Source organism: Manis javanica, chromosome 6 (genome assembly GCF_040802235.1).
Source record: "Manis javanica isolate MJ-LG chromosome 6, MJ_LKY, whole genome shotgun sequence".
Lineage (NCBI taxonomy): Eukaryota > Metazoa > Chordata > Mammalia > Pholidota > Manidae > Manis > Manis javanica.
The window spans coordinates 49,932,719-49,948,528 of record NC_133161.1 but is presented as its reverse complement, the minus strand read 5'-3'; the positions used below and the strand labels follow the sequence as shown (position 1 = coordinate 49,948,528).

The 15,810-nt window shown below is 37.6% G+C and overlaps 1 protein-coding gene across 5 annotated transcripts in view; it reads right to left on the bottom strand.

The window, feature by feature from the left end:
* The window catches only part of OSBPL3 (oxysterol binding protein like 3), a 222,384-nt gene that overhangs the window by 118,318 nt on the left and 88,256 nt on the right, over positions 1 to 15,810 (bottom strand). The gene's annotated exons all lie outside the window — the stretch shown is intronic.

Here is a 15,810-nt window from a genome sequence, read left to right as displayed (position 1 = left end):
GTGGTAAATATACCTCAAGACAAATGCTGGGCATAGAAGCCACAGGGCATTAATCTGCAAAGAAGTAAAAGGCTAACCTTTTCAAACAATATGGCTTCTCTCTCACTTACCAACTTTACATCTCCCTGTATGGCCCTGGAAGATGACTGGTTAGGCAGAGACGGGTAAGATTCCTCAAGGGAGGAACAACCTAAGACAGGCACAGTTGCAGAGGGGCCATCAGGTGAGAAATTGGGCATCAATAGTGGTGAGGCTTAGAACCTCACCCCCTCTGTTTTGAGAGAAATCTTCTGCATCTGTGGATGTTTTAATGCCCTTGTCTCGCTTGGATTAACACATAGTCTACAGGCACACACCTGATCATCTACATTTGCTCTCTTACAACACTGAACTATGTTTTCTACCTTTATCTTGCATCTACCTACCTCTTCAGCATTTTATTAAAAATAAAAATAATAATAATAATAAAGGGAGAAATATGGGATCCACATATAAATCAAGTATAAAAATCAAACGAATATTCATATTTGACCTGATTGTTTATAGTTCATAATGCGTGATCAAAACCGAAAGTTTCTGTGATGACTGCCCTTGTACTGTTCACCATGTAAGAACTTATTCACTAAGTAAGAATTTGTTCACCATGTAAGAACTTGTTCGTTATGCTTCAGAAGATTGGAGACTGATGAGAATTAGGCTTGGGGTGGATTAATGATTGTGCATTGAGCACTGACTCCCCTATACAGAATTTTATTGTTGTTAACAACCATTTGATCAATAAATATGAGAGATGCCCTCTCAAAAAAAAAAAAAAAAAGGGAACCCAATCAACCACCATGCTGGTTTCAGAAAACTCCTTAGCAGACAGGAATTATTTTCCTCCCTCTCATTAAATATATAATTATTTAATTATAAATAAAGAAATCCTATGAAGTGAGAGATACTTTGAGAGCATTCAACAATGGGATTTCACATTAAAAATATACTGTGAGCCACTTTCAGTGTTAAAAAAAAAAAAAGTAAATAATTGGCTGCCTAGGCCAGGGAAGCAGTGGGTGGGACTAGCGAAGGACTGCTAATGGCTGTGGATGTTTCTTTTGGGCTGATGAAAATGTTCTCGGCTTAGAGTCATGGCTGCAGAACTCTGTGAATATACGAAAATCATTGAATTGTGTGATTTTACGGTCTGTGAATTTTGTCTCAATAAAGATGTCTAAAAAATGGGGGGGGGGGGGATAAATAAATAAATAAATAAATAAAATTGTTTTATTCATCATGTACATAATAGCTTACCATGTACAGGCAGCATTTCTTGGTTATGAATCAGCCTGTAATAACACTTGGATACTCTTTGCTTATAGCTTCATGCTAAACTTTAGAGATGAGAAACCATGATTATTACATTAAAAAAACATAAACAATGTCCAGATACTGGGAACACACTTCCCTATTTGACCCAACCTTCCCTAAAAGTCTCTCTCATTATTTCATATCTTATCCCAAGCCGGACTTCTCCAATCCCCTTTCCCCTTGCTTTCTAAAGTTTACTACTCAGACTTAATCCTTTGTATTTCAGTCAGAAATTACCCTACGGGGAAACATCTAAATGGGAACACCACCACTTGAAGGAAAAAGGTGCCACTCCAGGGAGTAGCACTCATTTAAATTCACTGGACAAACTGCTAAAAAAAAAATCTTGTGAAAAATATTTCAGAAATTAAATACACAACTGTTGTGTTGACTTACTTAAAAACATATCTCCAATATGTACTATATTCATCCATGTAAACAAGAAAATGGCATCAACATCTGTATTCATTTAACAACTGTTTACTGATCACATACTACTGGTCAGGCACAATTCTGGACAGTGGAGATAAAGCAGTGAACAAAGTCTGAAACACTACACTAAAAACAATACAACAGAACAGACTAGAAAATTCAGTAATACTAATTAATCCATATGACTGGGGAAAACAGTATCTAATTGGCCTACATCTGACTTTCAGGAAAGAATTCAGAACCATGCTACAAGGTACTAACAAAGTTTTTGCATCCATGAGTAGGGCATGGGAAAGGCAACAGGTATTTATTTTGGATCTCTATTTCCTAGGCAGCATGTTAGATGTTTTTATATATGTTCACTGTTAAATTCTCAGAATTATCCTGACTTGGGTTTTAAGCTTCATTTTATAAAAACTGAGAAAGAGCTAGTGATGAAACTTTCGTATTACGTCTGACTCCAAATCTATACTTTCTGTACAAGAATAGTGACGTTAGACTTGAATCTAAGTTTTTGCCCACATCAAAGTAACATTTCTAATATGATGGCAGAGAAAAGATATCTCAAAGCTTGTGAGGTAAAAGATCAGATATCAAAACATTAAAAAATAGAACAAAATAGATCAAAAGGTCAAAAATTTGTAGAACTCACACTTTCCCAAAACTTACTACAAAACTGCAGGAATCAAGACAGTGTGTACTAGCATAGAGACAGACATAGAGATACATGGAATGGAATAAAAAACACAGAAATTAAACTCTCACATACATTGTCAATTCATTTTGGACAAAGGTGCCAAGACATCTCAATGGGGAGAGAACAATCTTTTCAAAAAATGGTGCTAGAGCCCAGTTTGAAAAAGACAGATGCACCCCTATGTTTATTGCAGCACTATTTACAATAGCCAAGAAATGGAATCAACCTAAGTGTCCATGAGTAGATGAATGGATAAAGAAGATGTGGTACATATACACAATGGAATATTATTCAGTCATAACAAGAAAACAAATCCTACCATTTGCAACAACATGGATGGAGCTAGAGGGTACTATGGCTCAGTGAAATAAGCCAGGTGGAGAAAGACAAGTATCAAATGATTTCACTCATCTGTGGAGTACAAGAAGAAAGAAAAAACTGAAGGAACAAAACAGCAGCAGAATTACAGAACCCAAGAATGGACTAACAGTTACCAAAGGGAAAAGGACTGGGGAGGATGGGTGAGAAGGGAGGGATAGGTGGGGGGGAATAAGAAAAGGGGCCTTATGATTAACATGTATAATCTGGGGGGCAGCACAGGGAGGGCTGTACAACACAGAGAAGACAAGTAGTGATTCTACAGCATCTTACACTGATGGACAGTGACTGTAGTGGGGTTTGTGGGGGGGACTCGGTGAAGTGGGAGTCTAGTAAACATAATGTTCCTCATGTAATTGTAGATTAAGGATACCAAAAAAAGAAATGATGGTAGCAACAGTAGGTGTTCACATGCAAAATGATACAAAAATTCACTCAAAATGGACCAAAGGCCAAAATGTAAGATCTAAAACTATAGAACTCTTAAAAGAAAATGTAGGGATAAAACTTCCTCCTTGGATTAGATCAATGACACCTAAAGCAAAATCAATAAAAGGAAAAAAAATAGTAAGTTGAATTTTATCAAAATTTAAAACTTCCATGCTTCAAAGAATGACATTAAGAGAATGAAGACAACCCAAGAATGGGAGAAAATATTTGCAAATCATGCATCTGATATGGATCTAGTATCCAGAATACATAAAAAACTCTTACAACTCAACAATGAAAAAACAAATAACCCAAATTTTTAAATGGGTAAAAGACTTGAATAGACATTTCTCGAAAGAAGACACACAAATGGTCAATAAAAACATTTTTTAAATGCTCAACATCATTAACCATAAAAGAAATGCAAATTGAAACTACAAAAAAATGCCACTACACACACTCCTAGGATGGCTACAATAATAAATAAACAAATAAGCAAACAAATAGGCAGACAATAACAAGTATTAGCAAGGATTTGAGCAAACTAAAACCCTCATACATTTTAGTGGGAATGTATACGTTGGAAAACAGCTTGGCAGGCCCTCAAAATGTCAAATATAGTTACCATATAAGGCAACAATTCTGGGTATATACCCAAGAGACTTGAAAACATATGCCATACATAAACTTGTGCAAGTATGTTTGTGGTAGCATAATTCACAATCATCAAAAAGTAAAAGGTGAAAAAACCCAAAAATTTATCAACTGATGAATGGATAAACAAAAAGTGGAATATCCATATATAATGGTTGCATGTTTGTGTCACCCCAAAATTCATATATTGAAGCCTAATTCCCCAATAGGATAGAATTTGGAGGTAGGGCCACTAGGAGGTAATTAGGTCATGAGGGTGGAACTATCATGAATGGGATTAATGCCCTTATAAAAAGAAAACTTGCCTCCTATCTCTGCTCTTAGCCATGTGAGGACATAACCAGAAGATGGCCACCTACAAAACAAGAAGAATGCTCTCACCAGTCAGTGGATCAGCCAACATCTTGATCTTGGACTTCAGAGAAATAAATGTAAGAAATAAATGTTTTGTTTAAGCCAACCAGTCTATGGCAATTTTTTACAGCAGCCCAAATTGACTATGATACCATACAATGCAATATTATTCAGCTATATAAAGGAATAAAACATTGAGTTGTGCTACAACATGGATGAACCCTAAAAACATTATTCTAAGTGAAGGAAAAGAGATTTAAAAAACAAAACAGTCATATATAATACAATTTCATTTATATCAAATGCCCAGAACAAAACACATTCATAGAAGCGGAAAGCAGTGTTCACTAGGGCCTGGATGTAGAGGGACATGGGAAAGTACGGGATTTCTTTTGGAGTGATGGACATGTACTGAAATCAGATAGTGGTGATAGTTGAACAATGTTGTGGAATGTACTTTACAAAATTACACTTATAAACTCTAAAAGAGTAAATTTTGTGATGTGTAAATTATATATCAATTTAAAAATTCTCCCCTACTAAAAATAATCTTTGAATCAATTAGAATGAGATATGCAGTTATCCATCTTCTCCCACCAAAACTACTGGCATTGAGGTGAATCCAGTTTTGCTGAGTCAGATACATGACACTGGGATCCAGTCCTAAGATTCAAAGAACTATTCTGTGCTCTGAAAAAGATAAACTCTATTAGGGAAGGTTTTTGAGAACTTCTTCATATTTACTTTAAAATAGTATACTCAATTGAGAACAAATGAGGAAAAAAGTATCAACCTGGGAAGCTATAATTTCAGATCAGTCCACGTTGTAAAGCCTTCTCAGTCTATATGCTCTAGTGAACTAATGGAAAGGAAAGAATGAAATAACAAAATTCAAAGGTCAAAGTCAACTTCAACACGTGGAAACACTATACAAATTATGACAAGACTTGTCAGCTCTGCTTGCCACATTAGTCATCCTAGAGCTCAGATACATCACGGAGAACCATACTCATTTGAGAGGTCACTGACAATCACATCCAGAAATGAAACAGAGTCCTCCAAGATCTCAAAGGCTTTCTTCTATCTTGATAGGTAGTACCGGCTTAGAACATTTACAAGCAATGAGGGTTCTAATTAAAACCCTAACAGAATGACTAAAACCCAAATCTAGATGTGACGTTAAAAAGACCTTCAAACTCAGAAACAGTTGATCTTTGTTCTGAATGCTTGCTTTACATTTAGCAATGACTCAGACCCACATTAAAAAAAAGGTTACAGTTCTAATTCTCAGAAACACTGCCATGTATGTATCCTAACTGGTAACCAATACAGACCATGGTCCACAGTGGGAATCCCACCCCACTCCCATTCAGACATAAGACTCCTTCACAAGGATCTCTAAGGCAGGAGAGTCTATGGCTTTGTGCTATTCCCTGAAGTTCTAATTTCAGTAAATGTCTGCTTATCTGGAAATGAAAGCAAACAAAAAAAGTTCAAATTATGAGGTTTTCAAAAATCTTTTTGTTGAAAAACAACATTCATACAGAAAGTATTACATGATTCATCACTGTAATGGCTCCAAATGAGGGTTGGGAGGTATAGTAACTCAGGCCACCTTCCCCAGCCCTTCTCCCAGCATCCTTGTCCCCTCTCCTGCCTCTCATCTTACACTGAGTTGCCAGCTCAGCCCCCAGTCCTCAGTCTGACATCATTCTAGCCTGACTACCTGGTTCTGACTCACGGCCTTGCTGTCAACCCTATTTGTACCTAATGCCCCAGCCCTGGTTCAGATTTTCAGGTCAAGGATCTCTGTCCCCAACCTCCATCCAACAAACTGCCACACTCTCACTGACCCAGAGGTTCTAGGGTGAAAGTGATGGGTAACCCTTCTTAGGAAAAACCACACATTTTTTTCCAAATATGAAGTAAGCTTATATTACCTACCTCAGGGTCAATAAAGAATGAAACAAGAAGAAGGGAGAGTTGAATTACAGTTTTAGGAGCAGAAAGAAAACGAAAACATGTAATTATGACCTACAGAGATACCCTGTAGCATGCCCCCACCCCCCCCACACACACACTCTACCAGAGATGGGACAAATTAAGAAAATTCTCCTTCACCTCAGGGATAGCAAATCTACTCCTTGGAGACAGTTTCCCTCAAATGTAATAGAACATCAACCAAGAGAGGATTTTCACTAATTTCACTTCTTTCTCTAACAGGCCCACAAAAATACAAGGCACACTTGTTGAATTATCTCTGCAGAGTGAGCTCATCATGACTGGGGGGTCAGGACTATACAGTCTTAGTATAGATACCTATAAGAGGGGCTCCCCTCCTTAGAACCCTTCTGAAAACCACCCCTTCCTAACCAAGGCAGCTACTGCACTGCTCAGCCAACCAGACTGTCTTAGTCCAGAATTTGGAAGGTAGACACAGGAACTGAGGCCAACTCTGATGACAACCGAACTTAGAAGGCAAGCGGAACTGCTGAAACGCTACTTCTAACCATGTGCAGCGAAAGCAGAAATTAGAAAATGGGATGGCAGGGAAGACAGGCAAGGGGCTGAAAGACAAAAGAGACAAGCAGACCAGAGACACAGAGAAGTGTACAGTGAGACACACAGAAGGACAGACAAACAACATACAAGTGCAAGACAGAGCCAGGGTCAAACAGACACACAAAGAGAATCAGATGGAGAGGCGAGTACATGGGCAATCTAGTGGGAAACAGGGAGGACTTGATAGATCTCTGCCCTGTTTAAGGCCCTGCCAGCTTCCACCTCACTTCCTGCTTTCTGCCTTGGGGCCCTATGAGCTACCCCTGCATCACACCAATAAAATCCTCCCTTAGCTGATCCAGCTTCAGATACAATTTCCCATGTATGAAATTGGAAAAGTAATTTTAAATATCAGTACCCAATGAGAGGAAGGATTGGCAAATTTTGACACAAATTGTTAATCAGCTGTATAAATAAGTAAACATATTAGGGAAATCTATTTAGCAACTGTTATCAAAATGTTACGAAGTATTCTTACTCAGTATTTGTAACAGGGAAAAGTGTATATAACCTTAAAGCCCAGCAGGAGAGGAGAAGTTAAGCAAATTAAGGCTAGAATATCCTACTTCATACCATGAATAATATTGCCTCTAAAAATATTTATGAAGACTATAACATGATAGAACAAAAAGGCATCCTACAGTATGGGAGAATATATTCATAAGTGACATATTCAATAAAGGGTTGACATCCAAAATATATAAAGAGCTCACACACCTCAACAAACAAAAAGCAAATAATCCAATTAAAAAATGGGCAGAGGAGCTAAACAGACACTTCTCCAAAGAAGAAATTCAGATGGACAACAGGCACATGAAAAGATGCTCCACATAGCTAATCATCAGAGAAATACAAATTAAAACCACAATGAGATATCACCTCACACCAGTTAAGGATTGCCACCAAGCAAAAGACAAACAACAACAAATGCTGGTGAGGATGCGGAGAAAGGGGAACCCTCCTATACTGCTGGTGAGAATGTAAAGTAGTTCAACCATTGTGGAAAGCAGTATGGAGGTTCCTCAAGAAACTAAAAATAGAAATACCATTTGACCCAGAATTTCCACTCCTAGGAATTTACCGTAAGAATGCAGCAGCCCAGTTTCAAAAGGACATATGCACCCCTGTTTATCGCAGCACTATTTACAATAGCCAAGAAATGGAAGCAACCTAAGTGTCCGTGAGTAGATGAATGGATAAAAGATGTGGTACATATACACAATGGAATATTATTCAGCCATAACAAGAAAACAAATCCTATCATTTGCAACAACATGGATGGAGCTAGAGGGTACTATGGCTCAGTGAAATAAGCCAGGTGGAGAAAGACAAGTATCAAATGATTTCACTCATCTGTGGAGTACAAGAAGAAAGAAAAAACTGAAGGAACAAAACAGCAGCAGACTCACAGAACCCAAGAATGGACAAACAGTTACCAAAGGGAAAGGGACTGGGGAGGATGGGTGGGAAGGGAGGGATAAGGGGGAAAAAGGGGCATTATGATTAGCACACATAATGTAGGGGGTGGGGTATGGGGAAGGCAGTACAACACAGAGAAGACAAGTAGTGATTCTACAGAATCTTACTACGCTGATGGACAGTGATTATAATGGGGTATGTGGTGGGGGCTTGATAATGGGGGTATGTGGTGGGGACTTGATAATGGGGGGAGTCTAGTAACCATAATGTTGCTCATGTAATTGTATATTAATGATACCAAAATAAAAAATAAAAGACTGTAACATGTAAATTGTTCACGGTAAAAGAAAAATGCTAAATATAAAAGTGCACAGAACTATGTAAAAGTGCATACTGAAAATAAAGATCTCAGGAAATACCCAAAGAGATGACAGGGCTACATTTGGATGCAAAATCAGAGGGAGTTTTCCCCCTCTTTCTTAATAATTTTATATATTTTCAACATTTTTATAATGAGATTATATTCAAGATGACATATTTAATTACTTAACATGAAGGGAGGAAATGTAGTGAGAGTCTATCCCTCACACTTTTGTACTTGTTTTTCTCAAGTTGTGACTTTCCTATTACTCTGGTACCCAGCGTGGATTCCTACACAGAATTAGACTCAAAGAACCAAGGCAACCCAGTTAAGTTTTTTGCTGATATTGTAATGAGACAGGGACCATGAGCTTAGACAGAATAGGGAAAGGGCCTCTGGACAAAGCAAGGCAGGATATTTACAGTCAAAGCAGTGTAACTACATGCAAGGAAACTCCCTACCAAAACTTAAGCATTAAGCTCTCAAGTCATTCTTCAGTGAGATCAGTTAATATTCCCCAGATAAAGAAGAGTAGCACATGTTTTTATTATGCCAATCATTTGTAATCATGTGTAAGATTCACGTTAGGATGCTAAAAGTCCCAGGCCTACAGGCTCTTTCCTCCTTCAGAACTGATGAGGTGATTTTACAAACTGGGCAACTAATTTAGCATGTAGACCCAGCTGTAAACAACATAGTAAAAGGCAGGAAAGATTCCATCTTAAAGATAAGATTGCATTTTAACACCCAGGAAGTTAAGAAGTAAAATTCTTAACTTACTCTTTGGCAAACAGACAATAACTCAGCCCACCTTGGGGGCTGGGCAGGCGGCTTTGTTTGATATGCTCCCAGACCAAGATGCCGGTATCTCAGGGAGAAATCAGAGCAGGAAGTTTAAGTTAATACTAAATATTCAGGGACCACTTAACAAGTCCACACCCCTAAGCCTTTTTTCCCAAAAATCCTCAACTGCCTATAAATCCCCTACACAACACACCACCCTGGGCTCTCTTATCCCCTCCTGGCATTAGCCAGGAGCTCTGTCCTCTCACTGTATCTCTCAATAAAAGCCTCTCCCTGGCTCCCCTTCCTTGAGTGTTTGCTAAGTTCATTCTCCGACTCTGCAAACTAGAACCCCAGCATCAGTAATGCTGACATTTATTTACTAAACATTTCCTCAATGTCTGCCCCACCTCATATCTCACTGCACTTAACTAGTGCTTATAATCTGATGGGCAACTTATTACTTTCTGAGGCAGCCAGTTCCAACTGCAAATGTTTTAATGGTGTCAGTGATCTCCAGCTGCATCAGCTGCCCTGAGGCCTGTCTAAGCAGCTCACTATCCTGATGATAGTCAGAGGGCTGGTCCACTTCCAGTAAGAGTCACTTTCTTCCAGGTACTTAGATGTACAGCTGTACTGCTCAAGGTTCTGTCCAGGAATCAGATTTCTCCTGGCACAGGTGGATTTTTTGTTTTCTTTTCTTTAGGGATAATACAAATCAGAATACAATTTAGAATACAAATACAAATGGTGAATCTGTTACTAGTGTCCTCTTTTTCACTTCCTTTTTATGCGCATGCATACATATACACAGAGGGGACAAGGTGAGCAGCATAGCAATTTACAGTTTTTATGTATGTCTTTAGGTCTTTATAGCATAAAAACAGTGACCTATACATATAATTAACATTCAAAAAATGTGAAAGATTAGTGAATGGCATGACCAGAGTTTAGAGTTTTAAATGCCATATATATGAGCACAGGGTCCAATTAAAAGGAGCTAACAGGTGAAACAGAAATTATCCTGGTAGGCTCTTCATTGACCTACACCTATAATAACAAACTCCTCTAAGTTACCCCTTTCAACATAAACCCCAGAAACATGCGTAGATGAAGGGTGGTAAGGTAAGTATACTTATCTGACTTTGTTGTTATCTGGGCCTTGGAACACTAGGAATGATGCCCACCTGTAGTAAGTTGTACGTGGCCACATGCCTTTTCAAAAATGGAAGAAATACCACAATTCCAGCACAAATATTCTAAGACCTAAGACAGTTTCCACATCTCTCTTTGCTGGCCTCTCAATTAATAATAAAAAACTGTCTCCTTTCCAAGGGCCAATAGGCAGGCCTGCTTGAAATGAGTACCAAAATGTCTCAAATGAGTTCTACAAGGATGGCTTTCCTTCCAAGTTAAATTCCTAAGGAAGAAAATTTCCCTATAGGAGTATTCTCTAGCCTCTCAGGGCTAAAAATGTACTTAGCAGTTCTTATTCATATGGGAACATTTCACTGCCTTTCTCTAGCACCATTTGTAGCAAACAGCAGCACTGGAATGCATAGAGGAGAAGAAAAACAGGAAGAGAGGTGGGTTCTACTAAAGGCGTGTTTAAATCAGGCTTTCTCTGGTACATTTTAATGTGGTTAGAGTACACAGAGCTGGCTAGTTCGACAAGTCCAACTCCACTAGCCATTATTTCACCTATATTTGTGACCTGGAAGACTGAGTAGAATAGCTGTTTTGGTTTCAGTGGATCACTTTCAAGACAGGATAGCACACCTGGAGCTAGAAAGATAAAAAACTTATTCCACTACATTAAAATGATCCTTAAATAGCTATAGAGTGAAATCTTACCAGCCTGCAGTTTTGCCCTGGTGTGATGAAGAGGCAGACACAATTACTAGGTGGGCTCCTATAACAGGGCTTGGTATGCAGTGGTAACAGGAACCTGTTATTTCTTTATGTCTAGAACAATTACCTCCTAGATGTTCTGAACTGAGGAAAATGATAGTGACCTATTTGCAGCTACAGAAGCAGTGTTTACTCGATGCACATCAGCTCATATAAAGTTCTCCAATTTTCAGTTTGAACATGTCAAATCCTATCATACTGTGGGTAAAACTATAACATTTCCAGAATATCTCCCTTGGCTTTAGTGCATTTGCATATCCTCAGTGGTGGAGAGAAGTTCATCTCCATGTCAATAGGTAATTACTTGGGCAACTGAGGGCATGTCTGAACCTGAGAGGTTATGGGGAGGGGCTTGCTTGCTTGCTTGTTTCTTCCGGAGCAGGTGAGAGAGATGGCACTGGACTGCAGTTCAGAAGCAATAAACAGGTTTTAAACTTTATTTCTCCCTTTGACTGATTTCAGTTTTTAGAGGTATTTTGCCCCAGGATTTCCTCTCCCTGGACTTACACAAATCCATACAAATTTTTTCAGTGGATACTACAAATAACAGATAATCTGTCTGCAAATGAGAACCATCCATGGACATGGTAAAGAAAAATACATCCACATCCTTTTCCTGAAGATTCTATATAATTCTAGCTGGGATCTAGCTGTGAACATTTCTAAAAAAACTTCCCAGATAATTAAAATGCACAGAATTAAGGACTACCAATTTACAAAAGGAAGTCTCAAAAGTCACACATAAGCCTCAATTCCCATAACAATCCACCTCACATTGCACCTTTCAACATCAATCCACTTGCTGTTCCCCACAAACTATCTCTGAGCCTTTGCAGCAGCCACTCTTACCCCCACTGTGGGCATTGTAGAGTAACCATCATCCATGCTGTAGCTCAAATGGCCCTTTCTAGCCATTCCTCACTAACATTCCCAGACACAAGAGATAAAGGAATCAAGCAAACCATTACAGATAATCATCAAATCACAAAGGAACAGAACAAAGGAACAAAGGAATTAAAAAACAGCCAGAAAACAATTAACAAAATGGCAATCATTACATACCTATCAATAATTACTTTAAATGTACATAGACTAAATTCTCCAATCAAAAGACACAAAGTGGCTGAAAGGATTAAAAAAAACAATACATCCATTTATATGCTATCTATAAGAGGCTCACTTCAGACCTAAAGATTCACACAGACTGAAACTGATGAGATGGAAAAAGATATTCCACACAAATGGAAACCAAAAGAAATCTGGGGTAGTTATACTTTTATCAGGCAAAATAGACTTTAAGACAAAGAGTGTAATAAGAAACAAAAAGGTCATTATAAAATGATAAAGGGGTCAATCCAACAGGACATAATATTTGTAAATATTTATGCACCCAACATATGAATATAGAGAGCAAATGTTAACAGATGTAAAGGGAGAAATAAACACCAATACAAGAATAGTAGGGGAACTTTAATATCCCACTTGTATAAACAGATAAATCATCCAGACAGAAAATCAATATGGAAACATCAGCCTTAAATGACAAATTAAACCAGATGGACTTAACATTCCCAGGCTGGCCACACCAGGCTGCCCTTGCATGTAACTTTTTCTAGCAACTATATGTATTATAATAAAAGTGGTGTGGGCTTTTTTTTTTTTTTTTTTTTTTGCATGTCAGTCTCTTTACTGAATTGTAAGCTCCTGGAATCAGACACTGTTCTTTTTTATCTTTACATCCTGCTGTCTGGCAAAATACAGGTCATCCAATAGGCACTCAATGAATTTTCATTGAATTAACTAATACATGCCATTGTGAAAGCAATATAGCCCAAGTACAACAAAGAATACCGGTGGCATTATTTTTAGTTGAGCAAAAGAAAATCTGAATGAGTATGATCACTAATTTTTATTTGATTCGATTCTCCATAATGTGCTGTAGATTCTACAAGTTAGTTAATAATCCTCAAGCACACTAAAGAGAGAGATCTTGGGAATCTCTGACTCAGAAGCAATGCTGATTTCATCTTATATCCCGAACTCATTTCAAGGGGACTCATATGAGTTCAGTTCTGGTCTTAGACATCACTGAAAGGAATCTCTGAAAGAAGGTGGCAGCGGAGTTGGCAAGACAGAGATATATTGTATATGCAGTTTAGAGTTTTCTGAATAGAATTTTGCTAAACTACAGGCTTACAGGATTTAAAATATGACTCAGAAATCAACTGTGATGCCAACATTTTCATTTTTAGGTTTTTTAGAAGAGACTATGGCTATAAATTTAACTACTCAGTCTATAAATCCTCTAATCTTTCTCCTAAAGAAGAGAAAAGCACTTGGCATTTCTACAGATACTTTATTTGCATATATAGTTATGCTGGTAAAATTTGGTAACTAAAGAATTGATAATTGAAGCTCTAAATTCTCATGATTACTGCTTAAGTTGGCAAAATATCCTCAAGCACAGAACTTGCTCATGGAAATGTGCATGGGCAGACTGTTCAGTTTCTTTTCAGAATGGTACACTTGCTTGTAGTTATGCCTATGTTCTCATACAATTGGTAAGGGGACAGAAGGACCACAATTTTGAGAAAGAAAATGAGACCAGAGAAAATTCAATGGCATGGGGAAAATATTTCATGTTTTATACTAACTATGTTTTGCTGTTAAACATCTCAGCTTCTCATTATCCTCCTAGTTTTTAAAAATCAACTTTATTGGGGTATCATTTACATATAATAAATGCATTCTTCTAACTGTGCAGTTTGATGAGTTTGGACAAATATATATATGCCTATGTAGCTACTACCCCAAGCAACAGGGAACATTTCCCTCACCCAAAAAGTTCCCTTTTGCAGTCAGCTCCAACATTCACCCTTCTGCTTTCTATACTACCAAATAGTTTTGTCTGTGTCATGACTTCCTATAAATGGAATCATGCAGAATATACTCTTTTTGTGTTTGTTTCTTTTGCTCATCATGTTTTTGAGTTCCAGCCAGTGTTACTTGTATCTGCAGTCCCTTCCTTTCATTGCTGAGTGCATTCCATTGTGTAAATACACTACAATTTATCTATCCACCAGCAGATGAACATATGAGCTATTTCTAGCTTTAGTTGTTGTAATAAAGCTCAATGAACACTCACATACTGGCCTTTCTTTTGGGTAAACAGGTAGGAGCACAACTCTTTGGCCATAGGATAAGTATGTTTAACATTGGACACTGCCAAAACACTCTCCAAAGTAGCTGTGTCATTTTATACTTCCACCAGCCATGCTTGACAACTACAGTTGCTCCATATCCTAGACAACACTTGGTATTGTCAAGAGTTTTACATTTTAGCCATGTTGGTGGATATAGCTACACCTCACTGTGGTTTAACTTCCAAGGTATGAAATTTCTGTTTCCTTCAACATTTAATCTTTTCCTCTTTCTACAGAACACTGAAAATATGATACAATGAAAGGTCACTGGGTCAGTTTCTGGAGTCTTGAATTTTTTTAACCAACTCTGTTGCTTAATAGTTACATAATGTAGCAAAGACCATCTATCATTAACTCATTTTTTTTCTTTTTGTAGAATGGTTAAGTCAGTCCAAATGAGACTAAAATTCTTGTTCTAAATAAACATAAACAAGTTTTATCAAAAGCAACATATTCCTTTCATAACAGTTATGCATATTCTTGCATAAGGTCTGATGGTTTTCAAAGATAATTCATATGTACCCTATTTAATGCCAAAGTAATACTTCTCTCCAAAATACCACATGTTGAAAAAAAAGGAACAAGAACCCATCAAGAATGGGGATTCCATTCAAAATAAGGCTTTCTTTTTGCCTGTGCTTTGAGGCTGGTTTGTCAAATCAGTGACCCTTAATGAATTCCCTTTCATAGTTATCTGAGCTTAATTCCAAATTGTACCTGTTTTTAAAAACTTTTTGGTGCAACAAGCAGAAATAATCACCTTTGGTTATTTATGTTTTGCTCACTAAGCTTTAAGTTGTGATTCAATTAGCAAATCTTTGGGCTTTGTTTATTTTGCCTTATGCATAGACAACATTTCCTTCCTATTGTTAAGCTTCATGTATCTAGCAATGTATGGAAACTAAGAAAATTCCAAAAATTAGTGCCCATCCTTTGGATTCCCATAAGGCAAGGTAGATGTAAAGTAAAGGGGAAAGACAAGTAACAACAAGGGCAGGAAAATATCCTTAAATTCAGAAGGAAACTTGAGGACTTAGAAGAAAGGGTCAATAGTGATCAAAGGTGAGGGGGGAATGCATGACAAAACACTAAAGGAAATTAGTTCCCAGTTCTAAAGAAATATGTACTGAAAGAAAAATTTGAAAAGGAAATATCTGGTGTTCAGGAGTATATGGGGGAAAAAAGAAAACCACAACACTTTTTATCTTCAATTCCTGTCTAAACAAACAAATTATATACTGCCTATCCAAGATTCAGATTACACTTAACAAAGGTTT